This window comes from Papaver somniferum, chromosome 9 (assembly GCF_003573695.1).
Source record: "Papaver somniferum cultivar HN1 chromosome 9, ASM357369v1, whole genome shotgun sequence".
Classification (NCBI taxonomy): Eukaryota; Viridiplantae; Streptophyta; class Magnoliopsida; order Ranunculales; family Papaveraceae; genus Papaver; species Papaver somniferum.
The window spans coordinates 97,837,388-97,860,847 of NC_039366.1; the positions used below are offsets into that span (position 1 = coordinate 97,837,388).

The 23,460-nt window shown below is 37.4% G+C and overlaps 1 long non-coding RNA gene across 1 annotated transcript; it reads left to right on the forward strand.

The window, feature by feature from the left end:
* The first annotated feature begins 3,822 nt into the window (after nt 1-3,822).
* On the forward strand, nt 3,823-9,028 carry LOC113308911. The gene is made up of 2 exons (XR_003340174.1): nt 3,823-4,051; nt 6,335-9,028. It is a non-coding gene; the product is annotated as an uncharacterized LOC113308911 (long non-coding RNA).
* Nucleotides 9,029-23,460: the final 14,432 nt, after the last annotated feature.

The window sequence follows — 23,460 nt, forward strand, 5'->3', positions numbered from 1 at the left end:
GGCATGCCAACCATGCCAGCCGCACCACCATGCCAGCCACGTCTCCGCGCCAAGGCATGCCAACCATGCCAGCCGCACCACCGTGCCAATGGAAAACCATGCCAGCCACGTCTCTGCGCCAAGGCATTCCAACCATGCTAGCCGCACCACCGTGTCAATGACAAACCATTCCAGCCACGTCTCAGCGCCAAGGCATGCCAACCATGCCAGCCGCACCACCGTGCCAATGGAAAACCATGTTACTCATGTCTCTGCGCCAAGGCATACCAACCATGCTAGCTGCACCACCGTGCCAATGGAAAACCATGCCAGCCACGTCTCCACGCCAAGGCATGCCAACCATGCCAGCCGCACCACTGTGCCAATGGCAAACCATGCCAGTCACATCTCCGCGCCAAGGCATGCCAACCATGCCAGACGCACCACTGTGCCGATGGAAAACCATGCCAGCCACATCTCTGCGCCAAGGCATGCCAAACATGTCATCCGCACCACTGTGCCAATGGCAAACCATGCCAGCCACGTCTACCGCGCCAAGGCATGCCGACCATGCCAGCCGCACCACTGTGCCAATGGCAAACCATGCCAGCCGCACCACTATACCAATGGCAAACCATGCCAGCCACATCTCCACGCCAAGGCATGCCAACCATGCCAGCCGCACCACTGTGCCAATGGCAAACCATGCCAGCCAATTCTACCGCGCCAAGGCACGCCAACCATGCCAGTCGCACCACTGTGCCAATGGCAAACCATGCCAGCCACATCTCCGCGCCAAGGCATGCCGACCATGCCAGCCGCACCACTGTGCCAATGGAAAACCATGCCAGCCACATATCTGCGCCAAGGCATGCCAACCATGCCAGACGCACCACAGTGCCGATGGCAAATCATGCCAGCCACATCTCCGCGCCAAGGCATGCCAAACATTCCAGCCGCACCACTGTGCCAATGGCAAACCATGCCAGCCACGTCTACCGAGCCAAGGCATGCCAACCATGCTAGTCGCACCATGCGCCAATGGCATGCCAAACCCTTGGCCCCACCATGTCAAGCCAACTGCACCTTGCATTGGCCCCAACCATGCTAGCCACACCATGCGCCAATGGCATGCCAAACCCTTGGCCCCACCATGCCAAGCCAACCGCACCTACCAAAACGATGGCGTGCGACGATCAACGGCCACCCTTCAATCCTAGATGCAAATCCTAGCCGTCCAAGGTCGCCAAACAACACATGGTAACTTTTGGCCCAAAACCCTAGTTTTGGCCACGACAAACCGTGCCAAGGCATGCCATGCCACATGTGTCAATGACATGCCAACCACCTTGTCGCGTTATACAATGCCGGCCTTCCCTATGTGGCTACCAAAACGATGGCGTGCGACGATCAACGGCCACCCTTCAATCCTAGATGCAAATCCTAGCCGTCCAAGGTCGCCAAACAACACATGGTAACTTTTGGCCCAAAACCCTAGTTTTGGCCACGACAAACCGTGCCAAGGCATGCCATGCCACATGTGTCAATGACATGCCAACCACCTTGTCGCGTTATACAATGCCGGCCTTCCCTATGTGGCTACCAAAACGAAGGCGTGCGACGATCAACGACCACTCTTCAATCCTAGATGCAAATCCTAGCCGTCCAAGGTCGCCAAACAACGCATGGTAACCTTTGGCCCAAAATCCTAGTTTTGGCCACGCCAAACCGCGCCAAGGCATGCCATGCCATATGTGCCAATGGCATGCCAACCACCTTGCCGCGCCATACCATGTCGGCCTTCCCTATGCGGCTACCAAAACGAAGGCGTGCGACGATCAACGGCCACCCTTCAATCCTAGATGCAAATCCTAGTCGTCCAAGATCGCCAAACAATGCATGGTAACCTTTGGCCCAAAACCCTAGTTTTTGCCACGCCAAACCGCGCCAAGGCATGCCATGCCACATGTGCCAATGACATGCCGACCACCTTGTCGCGCCATACCATGCCGGCCTTCCCTATGTGGCTACCAAAACGAAGGCGTGAGACGATCAACGGCCACCCTTCAATCCTAGATGCAAATCCTAGCCATCCAAGGTCGCCAAACAATGCATGGTAACCTTTGGCCTAAAACCCTAGTTTTAGCCACGCCAAACCGCGCCAAGGCATGCCATGCCACATGTGCCAATGGCATGCCAACCACCTTACCGCGCCATACCATTTCGGCCTTCCCTATGCGGCTACCAAAACAAAGGCCTGCAAAAATCAACGGCCACTCTTTCATCTAAGGTGCAGATCTTAGTCGTCCAAGGTTACTAGCTAAAGCATGGCAACCTTTGGCCCTAATTTGGTCGCGCCTAAACAAAGCCAAAACCCTAACTTTTGGCTGCGCATAAACGAGGCCATATTAAAGCCATACTGATCATGCTTTCATGTCATTGGCTACCAAAAGAAGGGTTGCAATAATCAGCGGCTACCTTTCCTCTTAAGATGCAAAATCTCGACCGTCGAAGGTCACCACCGAGCCGGCAAGTCTCCTAAGATCAACTTGTCAGACAACAATAACGTGCTACATGTTTTCCATGAAAACACTCGAGATATCAACGCATGTCACAAACTGGGGGATGCTCATTGGGTATTGGTTTGGCGGTTTACAACGTGCGGCGTACACTACGCCCGTTATAAGAAAGTGTCATAAGATGAGGCGGTTAGTAAATACAGGGAGTAATGGTGAAACACTTTCTTTTATGGAACATCAATTCCAGGCGTTACCGGTTACCACCTCCTCCCATTTACTCACCCGTTTTCCATCTCTTAATGGTACCAGAGTACGTTTCACTTCGACTTGTATAAATAGGCATTACCTATTTCCACCGAACAACAAGTTTCGGTCAGGAACATACAACACTCAGAAATCACTTGTTAGCTTTCCCATCTGTTAGTTTTCACTTTCTGATACAAGTCAAGCAACTACTCTTCCAGAATCAACTAATCTGGTCTCAAGACTCTCTTCGCTTCCCTCCCCAAAACCAACCCTTCTCCTTCACTTTGTGACCGAAACAAGTTTGGAACGTCCATTTCTTGGTTTAGGCCGGATTTGTACAGATTGTTCTCTCAAATCTAAAGTACTCCCTTGCAGTACATTGTTTAGGGTTTAAGCTCGTTTCTCACCCACAACACATAAAATTACCGGAACCAGCAGAAACTGTTTTCACCCTCAAACAACTGTATAACGTAAATATTAAATAGCATATATTATAGATTTACGGGAAATAAAATTTGGATTAGTTATATGGATAAACTACATCAAATTAATAAATTATTAAGTATTAGACTATAAATTTTAGCGAAAGGAGAACTTGGATATATATATCTGTTAGAGTACAAATTATTGTAATTGAACTTAAAGCTAAAAAATTATAGATTTTAGTTGTAGAAAAACCATATAGGTTTGTGTTTTCATTTCTTATTGGTTCGAACTCATTTAAAATGAGTTGTCTTATTTCGCGCGTTTGTAAGTACGAGCAATACTTGCATTTGGTTGAGAGATAGTATTTCTTTATAAGGTGGGGAATTTTGAAGACTAGAAGGATGGACCGATTTTAGAGGACGAAAATGTATAAGGTGGGGGGAATGTAAGGACCCTCAAGCTCGTCAACGCTATTTGATTGGTCTAGAGATGACTTAGCAGCTAATGACTCGATTAGTTAACGTAGATTTTAATTAACAAAAATTAATCTAACAATAATTTAGATACGAAATTAGGGTCGTTGGATAGATATCGAAAAGCTATGCGCAATGGACTACTCGAACGTGTCATTCAGACGTCGGACGAAGAAGATATCATCTGATTTATGTGAGAGCAAAATTGTTCGGCCTTATCTTCACCAAACCGAGGAAGAGAAAATCATTCTTCTCTTTTCTTCTTCTTTCTTCTTCCTTGTTCTTCATCTGTTGATGATTTTGAGAATCAGTTCATGACTCTGCGTTGATATAAAGCTGGTAAAGATCGAAGGTTAATTGATGGTGGTAGTTTTGGTTGATCTGCTGAAATCAAACCCAACATGAAAGGTAAATTAGAGACTGAACTTAGAGTTTCTGTTTTGATTGATTGTCTTTATGGAATTAAGCTTATTTTGGTGAATAATTTTATGGGTTTGTTGTTAATTAGAGTAGAGAGGGTTGTATAAGGTTTAATTTTAGTTTCTTTAGGAATTTGAGAATTGGGTTAGGGTTTAGAAGAATCGAAGTTGAGGATTAGGTTCTCTGTATTGGGAAAATTTCAGATAAGGAAGATGGTTTGTGATAAAGTTTGAATTGTTGATTGAAGCTTCTACAGAGAGGAAATATGAAATTAGTGATATGAAGAAGAGTTCTGGAATCGCGGTCAAGAGAAGGATTACTGTTAATTTTGAAGACTGGAGATGAAGTGTTTGATTGTAGTTGGAGTTATGTTGTTGAAGCTTCAGAGTAACTGATGATGTTGGAAACTTGATAAAGAGCAAACTGAATTGAGAATGGTGGTGTTGATACAATGAGAAATGTAGATGAGCTACAGATGTTATACAAGGGAAAAGCATTGTGTTGTATTGGCTGTAGTATTCAAATCAACAAGAAGAAAATGGAGATGAGTGTGGTTGGATTACAGGAGTTATGTTTGAATGTGGTTATAGATGGATGTTTAGGATTTTGCACAGAGAGTGAATATTGTAGTTTGGTTGTAGTTGTGTCATTGCAGCTGGAGATAAATCAAGATTGTTGGGTGGTTTAAGTGATTGCAGTTCATGGTAATAACTGGTGGAGGTGGAGAATGAAATGAGTTAGTAATGGTGGTGGCTGTAGTGTAGGTCATGTTGAGACTGGTGTTAGAATCGAAGTTATTAAGAATTCTTGAGGGTTGTTATCATCGATAGAGGATCACAAGTGGTGGTAATGAAATAGTTTGCAGGTGAAGCTGTCTATGAGTTGCATATGAAGTTGAATGGTGAAATGATATTATTGTGGAGTTTTGATTTGATTATTGTGAAGAAGTTAGGTTATGATCCAGCTGAAGTAGTGGTTGGTGGTGTTAGGAGGTGTTGTAGTTTGTGAGATGTATGGCAAAGAAGAAAGGATGTTTGGATTCTGAAATTGCAGTCAAGCTGTAAGTGCAGAATTGTAAGGAGATGAAGATGTGTATGGGTATGAAATGAGAGAGTTGAACAGATGGTTGTTGTAGGTAAGGTTGTATTGTTGCAGGTGTTGGGGTTTGAGTTAGTGGAGAACTAGGTTAGTTGCAGGTGGAGCTGTGAGTTGTAATGAGGGTTGGTTTCAGCTGAAATATTGGGATGTGTATAAAATCAATTGAACTGAATAAATGAAGGAGTGTAGTATTAGTCTGAGATGTGTGTGTGTTTTAATGCATTAGTTTGTGGCATGAGCTAATGGCTCATGCCTTGTTGTTTTAGCCTGGCCAGTTGATAGTCTAGTCCGAATCGCCTGAGTCAGTTTATCTGCCTGAATCAGTCCTCTGATTGAGTTGACCCTGTAACCAGACTTGACCCGTTTTGACTGAGTTGACCATGTAACCGGACTTTTTTGACTAGTTGGGCCTTGACTATTGACGTGGACTGTTAGTTGACAGACCGTCAGTTTGACTCAGATGGATTAGGCTTTAAGTTAATGGACTTGTTTATTGGACTTGGGCTTAGACATAGTTTTCCTAATTTGATGAATTGGACGGTCCGAATTAGCCTTTGATTTCTTCTACAAAGTTGCAGATCTTCTTAAGACATACCTAATGGACTATAGGACCAATCCAATTGAATTAGTGAACCTTTAGATGTGCTAAAGATAGATAATGAAATGGTGTAGAATCATAAATGGGCTTAGAACCATTAGATAGTTCACTTAGCCTATAACTGGAGAATTGTATGAGATTGTGTTACGAACCTTGTATGAGCCTTTTGACTAATTTCTTAGAGTGATTGTGTGATTAACAATTAGCCTTTATTAACAACGATCGATCTACGAACTGATAAGTGTCTAAAACACCTTAATATTTATCTACTACCTCCGTCCCTAATTAGATGGCCTAGTTAAAATTTACTAGTAAATTTAGAAATGATTTATCTCTCGAACTATACAACGGATTTTCGTAAACTTTGTATTATCGGAAAGCATTTTAAAACACCTATCTAATGAATATAAATATGGCTATCAAATTTTACATATTTCTTATAATAATACTAATCTATCACTCCACTTATTTATGATATAGGTCATCTAATTAGGGACGGGGGGAGTATTATTTATGTTTTCTTTGCTAAGTTTTCTTGTAAATTATGTATCTTATGTTTGATTTTGAGTGTTTAGATACTCTGGAGTCATCTGGAACAAAAGAAGAGGAAACAGGGCAAAAGTGTTGGAGGCGGATTATTTCTCGTTATTTGCTTTTATTTTTTCATCTCTATCTGAAAAGCATGTCACCTTTAGTGATGCAAATTCATTGTCTGAAAAGCACGACAACTTTAGTGATGAAAAGAAATTGAAGAGAAGAAGTACATCTGAGAAATAAGAGAGAAACGACTATTGTAATTGGAAGCACAGTGGAGGAAAAGAAGCTGTCATTTTCGGGTGGCTCGTATTAATTCGTGGGGTGTCTTAAGTCATCATGGATACCCCTTATCTACTCCACCTGGGTGGTTGCATCCGTTCTATTACACAAGTCTAGAATTCAGTGAGAATTGAGAAATCATTTTCTCATCATTTCATTTTTCTTACCACCTAAAAACCGAGAGAGGATTCGTGGGGAGATTGAAAATGAATTTGCTGTAATTGAAGTTAGGTTTGATGCGAATTCGAATCTGGTGTTATGTTAAAGGTTGATGTTGCCAGAAATGAAGATGGGTTCGATTCATGAAGCAATCTGGTGTATGCTGAACTGAGATTGAGATCTGGTGGTGCCGCCATAGATGAAGTTTGGAATTACAAGATGAGTTTGTTAACTGAAGTTGCAGGTGGTTGATGTTGTTGATTTCAGAGATGGTGTTGCCATGGATGATTGCAAGAGAGCCGCTGCAGTTGTAGCTGATAGCTATGAAGAGATGAACCTGGATCGAGATGGAAAAATGGAAGAAAGGTCCTGGTGATTCACGAATTTAAGATGGTGAAATTAGGGTTCTGAGCTTTGAGAAGAATGAGTTAATGAAGATGCTAAAATGTGTTCTTGGAATGAAGAAGATGAACATCATCCGTTGTTGCTGAAATGAAGGTTTTGCAGTCTAGGCCAAGAAGTGTTGGTGCCTGTGGTGGCTCTGCAGAGATTGCAGGAGCAGGTGCTGGTGGTTGATTCATACAGGGAGAAGAATGGCAGAAGAACAACGTGATGGAGATGGGTCTGTGAAAGAAGAGTTTTGCCGAGAATGGAGGATGAGCCTTGGGTTGAATGCCAAATGGTTCAGGGAAGTGATGCTTGTCTGTGTGCAATGTAAAGAATGGCCTGAACTGGGTTTTGCAGCTGCAAGGAGTTAACTGGAGCTGCAGATGACTTGCAGTAGGAGAAGCTTTGAAGCTGATGCCGAGAATTGAAATTGAGCTGAAGGCGTAGATGGTATTGATGTTGATTGTCATGGGTTACTGTTGCATGGTTAAGATGGTGATAAGATTGCGATAATGGAGCTTCTGCAGTGTTGTTGGTTGCTGGCAGAGAATGAGATAATGAACTCAAGTAGCAGCAAGGGTTTAAATGGAGGAAGTTGTGCTATTGGTGGTTGCTTTAAAGGCAATGAAACTGAGCTGAAGAAATGGTGAAGGTCGACTGTGTTTAAGCCTAAACAGGAGCAGTGATTGAATGGGTTCGATTGAACTGCAGGTGATGATTGGTTTGCAGGAGTTGTAGCCGCGGTCTGTGGACGGAGAATTGAGGTCTGAGCTTGGTGAAGATGATATTGCAGTGAGAACTCAAATGGGCATCGAAGGTGGAGGTTGCAGTTCTGTGGGTTCTGAGTTATGGGTGAATATGAATTGCATTCGATGGAGTTTGAGGCTGAGTGCAATGAGAAGTGGTTGCTGTGTCGAGCCAAGAGTTATGGGAAGTGAAGCTGATCGTGCTGAGATAGTGAAAACAGTGAAGGAATGGAATTGATGCTGCCGAGATGGAGATTCTGATAAATGATTGTAATGCAAGATGAAGCATGACTCAGCTGCAGATTTGTATCGCAGTCATAGATGGTGGTACTGGAAATGCTATGGCTTAGTGCAATGCAGAGCTGGGGATGGAGCTGAAGGTTATGAACTACATAATATGTTGTTGCTTTTGGTGTTGAGTGCCTGTGACTTAGCTGGTGCTGTTTTGAGTTCGCAAGAAGCTAAGCTGTTGCCGGTGATGGAATGGGATAGTGTTGCTGCTGGTATTGAAGGTCCTGGAGGTTATTCGAGCTGAACTATGGCTGCGCAATAAGAGTTTGTGGTATGAGCGTGGTATTGAATGCTGATTGCAGCTGCAGTTCAGTGAGGTGGTCATGGAAGTGAAGAGAAGGAATGGAATGAAAATGCAGGTGTTGAATTGTTGCTGCCAATGACTGCTAGAAGCAAGCAAAGCTAACTGGTGGCTACTTGATGCTGCGGACGTGGTTTGAGCGGATTAGATAAATGCATGGGATCCAGAACTGTGCAGGGAAGAACTAAGAAGTCGAGTGATACTGTCAACTGGTGGTGATAGTGCAGGCTCAATTTTCTTGTCAGTTCCACAATACTGACAGGCACTTCAAATGGACCTGATGGGCTCTGAATTATGGGCTTGGTTTGAGGCCTGAATTGCAGTTGAGAGTATGGGCTACACATAATTGGACGAGATTAAACGTCAAGAAGGCAGAGGAAGTATATAAAAGAAGGGGTCTCATATTCTATTCGATCATCTTATGAAATCTATCTAATATCTCTTCTTCTACTTTTTGTTCTAGGATTTAGAAACATGAAAGTTTTTATTTTTCTTCTTGTTATGAACTCCATGAGCATGAGTACTTAATTTTCTTTTGGTTATGGATTAGTTGGATTTCACATAATATTGTTCTTTGATTCAATATATTAGTTTTGTCTCATACTTATCGTTCACGGTTCTCTGATAGTTATATGATTGACGTATTATAACATGGTTTGATTGTTTGTTTTGTCAAGTTGCAAATTGGTAGAACTTGTAATCACATCTACTGCTAGTTTAGGGTTAATCATCGAGCGATAATCCTTGAACACAAGTAGCATAAATATGGTTATAGCTTATAGTGATATATCCTTGTAATCATATGTGAACCATGACCTTTGTTCGAATTGTTTGCGCAATGTATTTCAATTGCATTGATTAGCCTAATTTCATGAATCTTAATGCTCCATGTGAATTGAACTTGATTAGCGCAAGGCGTTAGGTTATTCTTTTGGTAGAATTCATACTTGCATCGTTTTACATGTATTTGTGATGAAATCAGGAAATTGCGGGATATTCTTTCGATTAGGTATCCTAGGGCTTTTGATAAAGAGAGATTAAATATCAATTCTAGTTATTAAGACAAGAACATGTTAGTGAATGAAAACGAAATCCTTAACCAATATCTTTACATCTTGATTTGCATGTTTGCTTTGCTTTATTTATTTTTAGTATAGCTTAGTTTATAAAAATCAGAAAACCCCCCTTGTTACCTTTAGGAAACCAAAACATATTGGCAACCTAAGTCCTCTCTGTGGGAACGATCATTTCTTGCCCTTGCTATATTATATATTTCGAGTAGTGAGAAAGTAATTTATTTTTGACGCATACGACAGCAATCACGAACCAGTGAATGAAGAATCTCGAGGTAGGCGAGGTTTGTCATCAAAACAGGTGGGAACCTTGTAACATTCTTGTAATCATTAAGCTTTTCGTTATCTGCGGGCATGATGAGCTATCTTTGTGCATGATTGTGTGAACTTTGATGTACTATTCCTGTATCTTTGAGTATGATGTTTATCTTGTATCTGTATGTACGATGTTTGCTATGATGTGTTTTTGTGTGATATATATTGTGAGATTTCCCTGCGAGGAGTGATTGTGTTTCCCCACGGATCCTTGCTAAGTTAAGTAAGGCGGATGCTCTTTCGTTCGGCAATATTATCTAGTAAAGCGGATGCTCTGCCGTTTAAATATTATTTAGTAGGGCGGATGCTCTTCCGTTTGAATATTATTATCTTTTAATTTTATTGTCTTAAGATAGTAGGGCGGATGCTCTTCCGTTTGAATATTACATAGTATGGCGCATGCCCTTCCGTTTTAATATCATATATATTATTTTATTTGAGGGTAATCACTCGTGTGCATATTATACTTGTTTGTCTAACTATCCGATCTTGATGGTAATACTCTGAACCATGGTTTGTATGGGCACTCTGTGTGGACGATGTTATTATTATTGATTAGGGTTGCTTTCACGTCGTCTTCTCCAATGAGTTTGGCGAGGTTAGAGTGACACTTGTTTCGTGATGCATAAATTGTTGAACTAGATTAGTTTCTTCTTGTTTCCTTTCAAATTATTCTTTTAGAACTGTGAAGCATGTTAGTGAATAATTGAGAGTTATATATTTTCGTTGAGCACCCTTTTGGGATGATGTGCTCACTCGTTCCCATTTCAGTTTCAGTTTTCCAGAAGAGACGATAAACGTGAAGAAGACCGTTTCGTAGCTTAGAGCTTTATCGATGTTAGTGAAGTTGTATATTCTTTAAGTACGTATTATTTTGTATCTATGAAATAACACGCTATTTTATTTATATAACTTGAGAGACTTTCACTATGAATACCAAAGTGTTTGGGTTTATCGGTTTGAGTTAGTTTATGTAATTATGATATTCTTAAGATCGATAATCTAGATTTGATATTCAATTAGGTTATAATCCTAACAGCTAAGCAGGTGTAGTCATTGGGGCGTCACAGGTACGCATACTTAAGTAGCCGGATTTGGATTGTGTTTGCCAGTATGCAAACATGTACGCATACTGTCGTATACTTCCAAACTTCAGTTGATTCCAGTACGCGTACGGGTACGCATACTATAGTACCCGGACTTCAGCTGACTTCGCCAGTATGTGTACAAAGTATGCATTCTCTAGCTCTCGGACTTTACCTGACCTCGCCAGTACGCATATGGGTATGCATACCACATTCTGGTCTTGGACCAACACATATGCAAGTACGCATACTGTGCTTAAATCCAATTATGGTTAAGTGTTCTAAACTCCCATTTCAATCATTGAAACATTCTTAGAAGACGACAATAGCTGTCTCACACATACTATTGGCTTCGAAGCAATTTTCAAGTGATCGAGTGATCAATACGGAACATTCCGAGTCTACATCAAATGACTGTCTCACACAAATCATGTAAGATGTTACAAGGCGATTTTCACATGATCATGTTTTGACTTTCGTCAAGAATATAAGATAAACTTGGTTAAAGCGAAAGCTTACCAACACATATTTCGAGAAATATGTAAGCGAGTTAAACTCAACTCAAAATATCAATTGTGTATAATCGAAGTCTATATAGCTATACGACTTTTATCTCAAATAGGAGATAGAATAGATAGACTTTTGAGTGATATATGAGTTCAAGTCTCCGCATACCTTTTGTTGATGAAGTTCCACAAGCTCCCCTTAGTAGTTCTTCGTCTTCAATCGGTGAACGCCGTGAAGTCTAAAGCTCAACTACACTTTTTATCCTAATCCGAGACTTAACTATAAGTAGACTAGAAATCAAGACTTATAGTTTTGGCAACTAAACTTTACAACAAGCTTGATATAGCAACGCTTGCGAGTTCGACCGAGCAGTGCTCTAACATGCAATATCGAGTTCATATAAAACACTTAAGACTTTAATCATGATGCACATACACCGGGTTTTTTTTAGTGATCAATGATGTCATAGAGGTGTTTATGAGAGTCATGTATAGCAATGGTAAACATATCTAAAAAATAAGTCTTTTAACATCTTCTAGTATTTACTGGGACCGTTGGTGAAACGGTTCGTGAACCGTTGGCTATTTCACCATTTAAGATCACCACAGTTCGTGAACTGGTTGGTGAACTATCCCATTCAGAACCTTTCGGTGTGAGATTTGGGTTCATTCCGATTATATACATACATATAAACAACAGTGATAGTTATATCACTCAACAACCAGGATATATCAATTATCTCTTACTTGCGGCTGCGATATTTTGTCCCTCCCAACATAATTGAAATGAGTTAATCTAATGGCCAACCGTCATGTATGTCCCACATCACTCGCGATGAATCTCTCTTCCTTTGTGCAAATTTAATTTCCTCACATTTTTTTCTTTTTGTATTCAGTAATCGAGCAAAAACCCTACGAATGATGTAGCCTTTTAATTTTCTCTTCAACACAAGAAAATACTTCTAATTAAGCACTGACAGTGTAAGTTACATTAAGAAAAAACTTAAGTGTTCAATTGGTGGAGCCGAAGTTTTTTCTGCAATATGTTTCAATTTCCCAGGCCATACTCTTTTTTAGAAGTTTTTTCTGCAGCTAAACAGCACAGTCCTATCATTGATGAAGTATGGATAATCTCTGCTTGTACTGTCATTAAGGAGTTGTGGTTTCAAAGAAACAGAGTTTTCTTTGAAGGAGGTGATGTCAATATTCATGGTTTCAAGAACAGGGCTATGAAGATTGTTCAAGATCATGGTGTCAGAATAAAAGGGGTCAGGTGGAACAATGACTATGAAAACCAAATTCTTAGTCACTTTAAAATTGATTCTTAAGATTCCTTACTTTTTGTAATTTTTCTACCTTGTTTATTGTTTTATAGTAACATTTGTATTCTTTTAGTTTGTCAATAAATGAAAAAAAGGGTGATTCAGCAAAAAAAAACAAAACTGGTGGAGCCGATGTTATTTTCTAATAGGATGATACATATATATTTAATAATTTAACATACTGCAATCTTATTTTTGTAGGATAATGTTGAAATGAATTCTGAGAAGAGAGAATCTTCAAACCCATGTCTTAAATTTCAATATCTTTAATTTTGATGTGACTTTGGTGTTTAATGAAATTGTTTATTTATATTTGTTGTAGAAGAAGGAAACCCTGGTTGAGTTTTTGGTTTAAGTCTTGTGGAAAAAAACCTAGGTTGAATTCTTACGCTTCAACCTCCACTTTTCTGAGATAGTCTCAATGAAAAATAAAAAGTACTGAAAGGGTTTGTTGAATTATCTAAGTGATATTTTTGGGGTTTTATTTTTCGTTATTGGGTTTGCAGGAATAAAGTATTTGAGATTACCATTATATTCATATGAAAATGATCTAAAACTGTATTAAAAAATTATGACCAAAAACAAATGTAAGTAGCATTTTAGGTTCAATCGCGATTTCGACACTCTGAAAATAAGACTTTATATGTATACAATTCAACCGGTGGAACCATTGTCGTTTTCGAATGGGATGAGTCATTATATATATATAGAGAGAGAGATAAAGGTGATACTACAAATGTATGAATTGTGTAGAATATTTGATTTTCTTTGGATCATCTTGAATATGCACTTGCCCTAAAAATGAGAGACCATGTCCTCATTTGATACATGTCGTTAACCCTAGAATATTGAATGCTAGATGCTCAAGATTTTAGTATCGTTAATTGCATCCTTGTGTATGGGACATTTAGTTACGGTCGACCTTAGCTAGGACTTACGCTTGTTTCCCATATGAATTCACCTCTCCTGACCGTGTTACTCAATGAAGATTTGTTGAGGTTGGTTCATACCATTGATATCTTGCTATGAAAGTCGATATTTATGGTTTTATAAGTTACAGATGGTTGAGTATGGATTGTCTTTGCCTAAACCAAGCTTATGACCATTAAAGGAACACTTCAGCTACATGGATGAAGGAATCGAGGTTGGTATCAGAGAAGGAAGAAAAAGAAAGAATGAGATCAAAGTAATTTTTGGTTGCAGAATAGTACTATGTGAGATGTAGTTAGCAGGGTCGATATATGTTGTTTATAGTTGAAACTTCTGATCAGACACCGGTTAGATAAGGATGAAGGATGTGACAAGCCTCTCATTCGTGATTACAAAGAATAAATAAGGATGAGTCGTTTCATCCCTTGATTCGCGTAACATCCTCGACCGAATGTTCTCTTCAGCATCGAGAAATATGGTTGGATATTCTCACACGCGTGCCAGATCAAAAGCTAAATTTATCCCTCATTTGTGTGGCTTAGTTAGCTTTGGGGGATGATGAGTTGCCATGTCGGTAATCGAATATTACTTATTTATGCACTATTTTATGTCATTTAGTGAGCACGAGATAGTGCAAGGCAATGTACTGAATCATGTCTAGGGACGATCCAAGGTTGAATATCAACCTAGCATGTCCGGCTATGAAAAATAGAGATGAAATTCCCTTTTTGTGGGTCTCTTTAAACAAGAAACCTATTATAGGGACTCCAACCAAAACGTTTTGAGGGCTCCTACGGATTCCAATACCCTAAATGAAGATAAGGGAAGCTTAAAGTGTAGTCTAAAATATCAAAAATTCCCTTAACCATAAATAATCAAACCTAAAACAAAAGAATAATCGCTTCTTGTTCTCCCCATCTCTTCTTCTTCTTGCACCTTCCTCTCGATCTTCCTCCACCTTCCTCTGAAGCACATAATCATTCAAAACTCTTTGTATAGGATCGGATGGATAAAACAAGAATCTAAGTCCAAAGTTGGCATCACATATAAGCAATCACCACCATCGGATGAATTTTGGGTTTTAAAATTCAATTTCAGAATTTCCTAAGGCGAGAAAAATCTTATTTTTTAAACCATAGACTTGACTTACGGAGTGAATAGAAAGAACTCCAAACCGTATTTTTTTTCTACGGTGGAGAATATTCAATATTTCACGCCGAAGGGAAACCTGTATTTACTTAGGTTCTTATGTGTTTCCTTACGGTTAATGTTTCAAACCGTAAGTTCTTATTTTCTTCCATAAAATATTTCGCATACGGTTGTTGTTTCACACGGTAACTCTTTTTCCCCCATAAACAGTATATGGTAATCACCTTAGGTTCAGGCGAATCAAGAGCTCGTCTAAGTGCAACAAAAAGAATCTTATGGAGGTAAGGGAACAATAAACACCAAAGACTTATCTTACTTTATTATACACAAAGATTGATATTTCATCGTAACAATCCAACTATAATGAATATCTTTGCTTAACCCACAAACTGGTACTATAATCATTGTTCTCTTGACATTGCTAAATTGAATTTCTTCATTATTATTCGGAAAAAAAAAATTTGCATCGTAGTACGGCTTGGTTTCCTTCCATAGAGTCACTTACAGTGTGGAGTTCATAAAAACCATACCGAACTGGGTTAACCTACGGTGTGGAATGTATCATGTCCAAACCGTATCCTTAGTTTACGGTTTCTTCGATAAAAAATTCCCCACCAAAGGAGGGCTTGTGGTTTGGTTTTTGAACTAAGACAACAAATATCATTTTCTTACTCAAGCATGACAAGGTCATGCAACTCATAATCCCCAACGCTGGTAACCTCAGTTGTTACTTCGGAGCTGTCCGCAGCATGTTCAGCGAAGACACGGATCTGAATACAACCAACACGCTAATTAGCAATCAAAATGTGTTCATAGTTCAAAAACCCTTGTGAGCACCAGAGACGACCTTCACATGATTCCCGGGCTTGAAGGATTTTATATAGTTGGAGGATTGGTCTTTGGGGAATGAATCCTTAGTTCATCTCGTTAGAATTGCTTGGAGTGAAAAAAACTCCCCTTCTTCTTCTTCTTCCTCACTCTTAAAGCAAAAAACTAAATAAATTTATCTTTGATTTTGACTATAAGTCAAATAACTAATGAAGTTTAGTTAATTTTCATTAACAATAATTAAGTGAGGGTATTCTATCCCTTAAAATAGGTGTTTGAACAATTGCCGAATTATGCCTGCACAACAAATAAAATCAAATACGAAACAAACAACGTTATGGCTGAGTCGCGGACTAGGTCGTTATCTTTAAGACGTTCCGCGGCTCTGCCCAAGATTGTGCAAGCAGTTCTTCAATGGCGCGCCGTCCCCAGGATAAAATAGCCGAGATCAATCTCTTACGCAATCACTCTTGCACGGTGAGAGGATGTGAAACTTCTACACTTCATTCTTGCTCAGAAACTCATTTAGAAAAATAAGAGATGTTCACACACTTATTTTTCTTTCTCTAAAATTCATTTCTTCTGTAAACTCAAGTCATAAAAAAGAAAAACTCTCTCACTAAAAAAAGATTTCAACAACTCTCCAAGTTCTTTTTAACACCAAAACATAAAAGAAAAATCTCTCTCTCGTTATTTTCCCAACCAAAATTCTGATTTATAGTCAAGAGTTTCAAAACAATTAAATGTTCATGAAAATGTTATTATGGTTGAGTTAACACCATTAAAAACCACAAAATGAAACTCTCAAAGTTATAATGGTGTAGTTAACACCATTAAAACTAAAAATATGAAACGGTAAAATTAATTATAATAAAAATTAATTTCTTTCAATAAAGGCTATAAAAAATATATTGATTGGGAATAAATTTATGTTTTGAAAATATATTCCCAACAATCCCCCACTTATATTTTTAAAACATAGAGCAAGAACGTACAAAGTTGTGCATAAGCAAAGGTGTCTCGCGACTTGAACCTTTACGTAGTGTTAATAGGCTCTCTTAAAATCTGACCAAAGAGTGAACATAAGTCTTGAACTCTAGGAGATAAAAAGGTCACTCAACACACACGACTATACTAGTGTAAAGTCTAAAGTCAGCACATTACGGCCCTGCGCTTGTATCCCAGTTTAATGAATGATCTAGAGAACTGCCCATATTCTCATAGAAAGCGACCACACTTTCACATTCATGTAGGTGAGTCTATCAAGAGTACTCCTGAAGGTACCCCACTCTAAATAGAGATATAAACATCATTAAGAGTTTAAAATTTTAAAATTAAAAACTAAACTCAACTTTACTCGTTTTAGGATGTCATGTCGTGGGATGAATTCTTCAAAAGCATGATTCTCGCATCTCCATATCACCTATGACTTCGTCTAGTCCCTTTGAACCTATTTCTAGGTTGGGTATCCATCATAGATGACTCAATCTCAATGGGCATCAACCTCATCCATAAGATGTATTCACATCTTCTTATCAATCCTTTCATCAAAGGACTAATGAAAACTCGTTTCAGACACTATATAATCCATATTCTCATAAAATCAACTCTTATAGTTGTCGTTACATTCTAAATTCATGCAATAGCCGCGGTACTATCACATTTGATTAATATGTATGTTCCTCTATCTATTAGAGGATCGAATCACTCCATCCCTTAAAGGATTCAACTGAAAGGATGTCCCCAATCAGCTTCGCAATATCCTTAAAGGATTGCGGTAACCATTTAGATAGTGTATGATGTGTTTGAAACACCTCATAACCTTCTCAATATTTTACCAATTTTTCATACTAGGATTGGCAAATCTGAATATAAAACCCCCACTATGGAAGCAATATATTATACCCCCACGAAAAAAATACTTATATATATAGTCAATCACGTAGCAAAGAAGCATACTGAGCTACATTAGCAGTACTAAACCAAATGAGTGAAAACTTGTTTACAGTCAGACTATATATATTTCTGTCTCTTTTAAAAATTCTATTGAAATGAAAATGATCCAAAGAAAGAAAAAATTCATTTCAAAAATATACACCATCTTCACTCAAGTCTTTCATGTCAAATAGCAAACTAAGCATGTTCTCAATTTCATTTTCATCCTATAAGTTAGAATAAAAATTCAAAAAATCACTTATGCATACAAAACAAATAGTATTGTGCATTTCACTTTCATCAATTCTGAAATCATTCGAATGAATCAAGTAAACAATTTTTATTTTATAAATTGTTTTAAAGTTGTTTTCCAGAATATAAAGGATAACTTATCTAACTTATATGATTTCTTTTATTGTAGAAACTACACGGTTTTCCATGCTTGGTTTACATAGATTTTGATCCTTAACTTACACAAAAGTATATATTTCTACTTATGACTATAACAAATCATACATTGTATAAACAACATCAAAAAAAAGCATGTAAGTTATTTAGCGACATGAATGTAAGAGTCAACAATTTTCTGTTTGCTTGTCTAAAAACAATAGGCTCATAAAAACTTTTTGCCAAAGATTTAATAGTTTGAAGAACAAAGTTACTCTCTATAAGAAGTTATCTTTCAAATTATAAGCAACAAAATATTCATGACTAAAAGTTAGTCTCACTATATATGCTTTTCTAGGTTCATTCTTAGTGAATTACTTGTCACCTTCATTTTTCTAGTTCCTATAATTTAAATCAAATGTGTTAAAGCATAGGATATGGAACCCCCACTATTTTTTACTCAAACAAGAATTTCAAAACAATATCCAAAGATCCCAAAATATGTGAAAAACTGATAAACCAATGATCTAAACCCAAAACGTTTTGCACAATATAGAGAAAAATTCAAACAATTTTCTTGAAAGCAACATTGCTTAATATTCACTACTCAAAAATCATATTTGATATCAGGACAAGTTACTCGAAGCATCTTTATAAAATTCTCAAATATTTTATTTCATCCGATATCATTGTAAGTTGCGTAAGATTTGAAAATGTACATGCTTTTATGAGTTAGGTAAGATTATTACATACATGTTACTCAAAATTCACCAAGTTCGTAAGAAAATATAACATGCTCATATTTATCACTAACTCATTTAATTCTTAAAAGCATGACAAAAACTCATATTTCAATTATTCAAAATTCAATTCATGTTATGATTAAATTGTAATATTATATTCACACATTTTATCCATAACCTATCATTTGTAGTAGTGCAATGATCAAATTCAACAAATTTCTAATCTCAATCTTGTTAATAACAAGATAGGAGGAAACTAGAATTCTTTCTCATTTCGGAAGTATGAACATCTTTAACAAGATTGTTCTACCCAAAGTAAACTTTGAGATCGTTTCAATACCGAAAATCCTAATGATGTGAGTATATCTCAACACCACTTTCTTTCAAACGATTTGGTTCAAATTTTGAACCATAACCTATCAAAACAAACATATGGTGTAAAACACCAATATATACCAACCTCTCACCGTATCCACAATTCACATTAACTTAGCTTGAAAATCGTTGTTAATAACATTTGATATCCTTGCAACGCCGTTCAAGAATAGCAAATAAATTCATAATCAATATTGTGTTCATTTCTTGGTGAGAGTTGATATTCACATTAGTTTTGACTAGGTTTCTAATTATTTCGGTTTTGGGTTTGTATATAATTCCATCTCATTAGTTCCAAACTTATATGAGTCACATGTTTATTGTCATACACAATAATTCTCAATATCTTGTTTCCCTAAAATTTATTCTAAGATTGAACAATCAATTTATTCAATTTAGAATGCCATTATTTGATCACTACAATAACTACAAATAGTTCATCAAACATACCTCAATTGCTTTTAATGCTCAATTGGTTATAAACCATTGTCCATTCCTTGCGCACCAACATAGAAATCAGCAAAAATGTTGCTCCACTCATTGATTAATCTCCCGCAATTTTATTTCACTGGAAAATAAAAATTTGCTCAAGTAAGTGAATTTTCACCTGTCACAATCATTCACATATGAGCATTTCAAACCAAAAAATAATTAAGGTATATGCACTCACATAATTACTTGAAAATCAACTAATATAGTACTCCAAGTTTCTCTTAGTTGTCAAACAAAGATACAAAGTTATAGAATTATAACATCATATATATACTTATAACTTTCTATTAAGCATATTATCAAACATATGGGGTGCATTAGTTTGATTGCTATCAATGGTATTATTTTTCATTACCAAAACAAGAGTACGAAGTATAAAATCAAAACATGATTTTTAATATAGTTTCTTACATTTCTAATCTCAAGTATCACATCTACTATTTTGGACAAACATACACAATGATTTGAAATCACCACATCTCTCAAAATAAAAACCCAAATTGAAAACTTGAAAATGGGTTTTAAGATAATTTCCTGATCTACAAGTTTCGTGTAATACACGGATTCAAATTTTCTACACAAAGATTAGGAAAAGCGGATTTAATAAGGATTAATTTTCTGCTCGTCAGAATTTTTCAGATACGTTATGTAGTTTTCTAAAATACTTTCCAGATTCCAAAAATTCTGAAATTTGACATGGATGATTTTCATGATGCCTAATACACCCAGTTAAAATTTCAAGACCCAATTCAATTTCGTGTAGGAGATAAAAATAAGACTCTACAACATGTTAAAAACATTCGTTTAACATCAACAATATTTGTCTATGTTAAATGTTCACAAAGAAAAAATATTTAACCATGTAATTCCTAGTCCATCAATATAACATAAAATTAACTTTAGGTATCAGGTTACCTAAAATCTCAAGCATCGTGTTCAATCGTTAAAGAAAAAATATTCCGGTTATAATTTTATCAAACAAAATAAAACGATGATACTTATCGCGTTTGAGCAATTGTTTTCCTTTGGTATCCAAGGCAGAATAAAACGTCTTAAAATTGTTGGAACAATTGCCGAATTATGTCTGCACAACAAATAAAATCAAACACGAAACAAACAACGTTATGGCTGAGTCGCGGACTAGGTCGTTATCTTTAAGACGTTTCGCGGCTCTGCCCAAGATTGTGCAAGCAGTTCTTCAATGGCGCATCGTCCCCAGGATAAAACAGCCGAGATCAATCTCTTACACAATCACTCTTACACGGTGAGAGGATGTGAAACTTCTACACTTCATTCTTGCTCAGAAACTCATTTAGAAAAATAAGAGATGTTCACAGACTTATTTTGGATTTTAATAAAGTGACATACTTTCAATTCCATGTTTAAGAAAATGCCACCGTTTTTTTCAGAATTTATTTAATGCCACACATTTGACCTTTTCCATCCAAAAAAACTGTTCACATCAGTTAGTGCATAGGTGGTCGTTATCCATCTTAGTAAAAGACATCTATGCCCTCAAATCATCCCAATACAACTGAGTTAAATCAATACAACTCTAAAAGATGATTACTACAATGTACAAATCCATGAGAACATGTCGTATGGAAACAACTCCTCTTAAAGCTTGGGCTAGACCCAGACGAACACAATCAGAAGGCAAAAAATACGTTGCCAAATTTCCATCTCCTCTTAAAGTCATAAACATTCACCATTCAGTCCTCTTTGAACATCATCTTTTCTGGTTTAATTGGTCTTGAAACTCCATCAACTTCTCGGTATTTTGAACCCAATTCTGCTTGCAGTTTTCGGATACAAACTCAACCCATCACCCTTCAAATACGTCGGCAAATCTCAAGTATTTGTAACATTCCCTTGACTAATTTTTGGCAACAAGTTAAGATCAGACCCACAGGTGACATAGAATCAAATTTTATACTATGTTCTAATTAGAAGAAAAAAATCCATACAAAGAACTAATACAGAACGGTTCATGCATCCAATCCAATAAGTGGGGAGATTGTTGCGCAAAAACCAAAGATGTACTGTAGTTTTGAGCTGATCATTTCCTGTGGAGTAAATGGGGAACATCAAGTTCTCACAAATAAATTGAGTAAATGGGAAACACAATTAATCCCTTAAACTGTCACGTCTGTACATTCCTACAAATCAAAATTTGGTTGTATTTACATGAATGGGTCAATACAAAAACATACCTTCAAATACTAAATCAAGCACCGTCAACTGATACTTGACAATTTTGTAATATCAACTGCGAGCTCCTGGGGTGAGCTATGCTTAACATCCACATAATATGCAAAACATAATCAATCTTATTATTAAATTTAAGAAAACCCAAATTCGTTAAGAACCCTAACTGACAAAAATATCAAATTAGCATTCAGAAACCTAATTATGAATTCAGCTTCAAAGAAACATGCATGTATCAAATTAACATAAACCCATCATCTCAATTTGGGGTTTTTTAAATAAACAATTACGAATTTGATGAATCATTCATCAAACAGTAAATATGAAGAATCACAACAACTGAGATTTTCTCTATTTCTAAGCAATTAATTGAAATCTGATTTTGAAATTTCAGAACCTGGTTGATGTTTAAGTATATAATGGTGTTGATAAGAAATTAGGGCTAAGATTGGAGTTTCTTCTGCATATTTTCTTCTTGTGATAGATGAAAACTACATGAGCAACAGAGGCAGTAGAAGAGAGGAAGAGGAAGACGAGTTTTCTTATTTACTGGTGGGCTACTAAATTTGTGATAAGTATAATTCAAGGGTAAGTATGTAAAGTGCCACAGATTTCTCGACCAAGTCAACAAAAAAAGACCAAACATGTGGGTCCAGACGGATAAGTTAACGACAGTGACACTTTATAAATTTTGAAAAAAACAGTGACACTTTCTTAAACCGGAAATTGGAAGTGTGGCAGTTTGTTAAAATTCCCTTTTTCTTTCTCTAAAATTCATTTATTCTGTAAACTCAAGTCATAAAAAAGAAAAAATCTCTCACTAAAAAAAGATTTCAACAACTCTCCAAGTTCTTTTTAACACCAAAACATAAAAGAAAAATCTCTCTCATTATTTTCCCAACCAAAATTCCGATTTATAGTCAAGAGTTTCAAAACAATTGAATGTTCATGAAAATGTTATTATGGTTGATTTAACACCATTAAAAACCACAAAATGAATCTCTCAAAGTTATAATGGTGTAGTTAACACCATTAAAACTAAAAATATGAAACAGTCAAATTAATTATAACAAAAATTATATTTTTTTAATAAAGACTATAAAAAACATATTGATTGGGAATAAATTTATGTTTTGAAAATATATTCCCAACAATAGGCGATTACTATTTCATAATTCATTTTTGTCTTTTTATGATCCCCAAAATCCAAAACTTGGAGCCCTATAATAGATTTCTTAAACAATTGCGTCAGCTCTATCACGACTTTGCCTCATGAACTTGCATAGATCAGGTTCAAATACTCACGGAGGATGAGGCTCGTCGGTGCCCAAAAGTACCTCTTTTTTTATTTGGTTAAGTATAAAATCAAATACACATTCCTCAATGACGCCATCTTCTGGCCCAGAGTGCCCAAAAGTACCTCATAATTTGAGATTGGGGAACATGCATGACCATCGAGTCTCGTGTATAGGGACGTAAGAATCAACCATGAGGTCATCATGGGTGACGGTCTTGTGGGTTTGCACAGTCAGGGCCAGAAACCATAGCTTCTACTATGTACGCCTAAGTATGAATCATGTACGCTCTAGCGGGGCATGCGTTACGGGAAGCAGCTTGCTCTTCCAACCGAAAGCCACGTAAGGCTAGACTGGC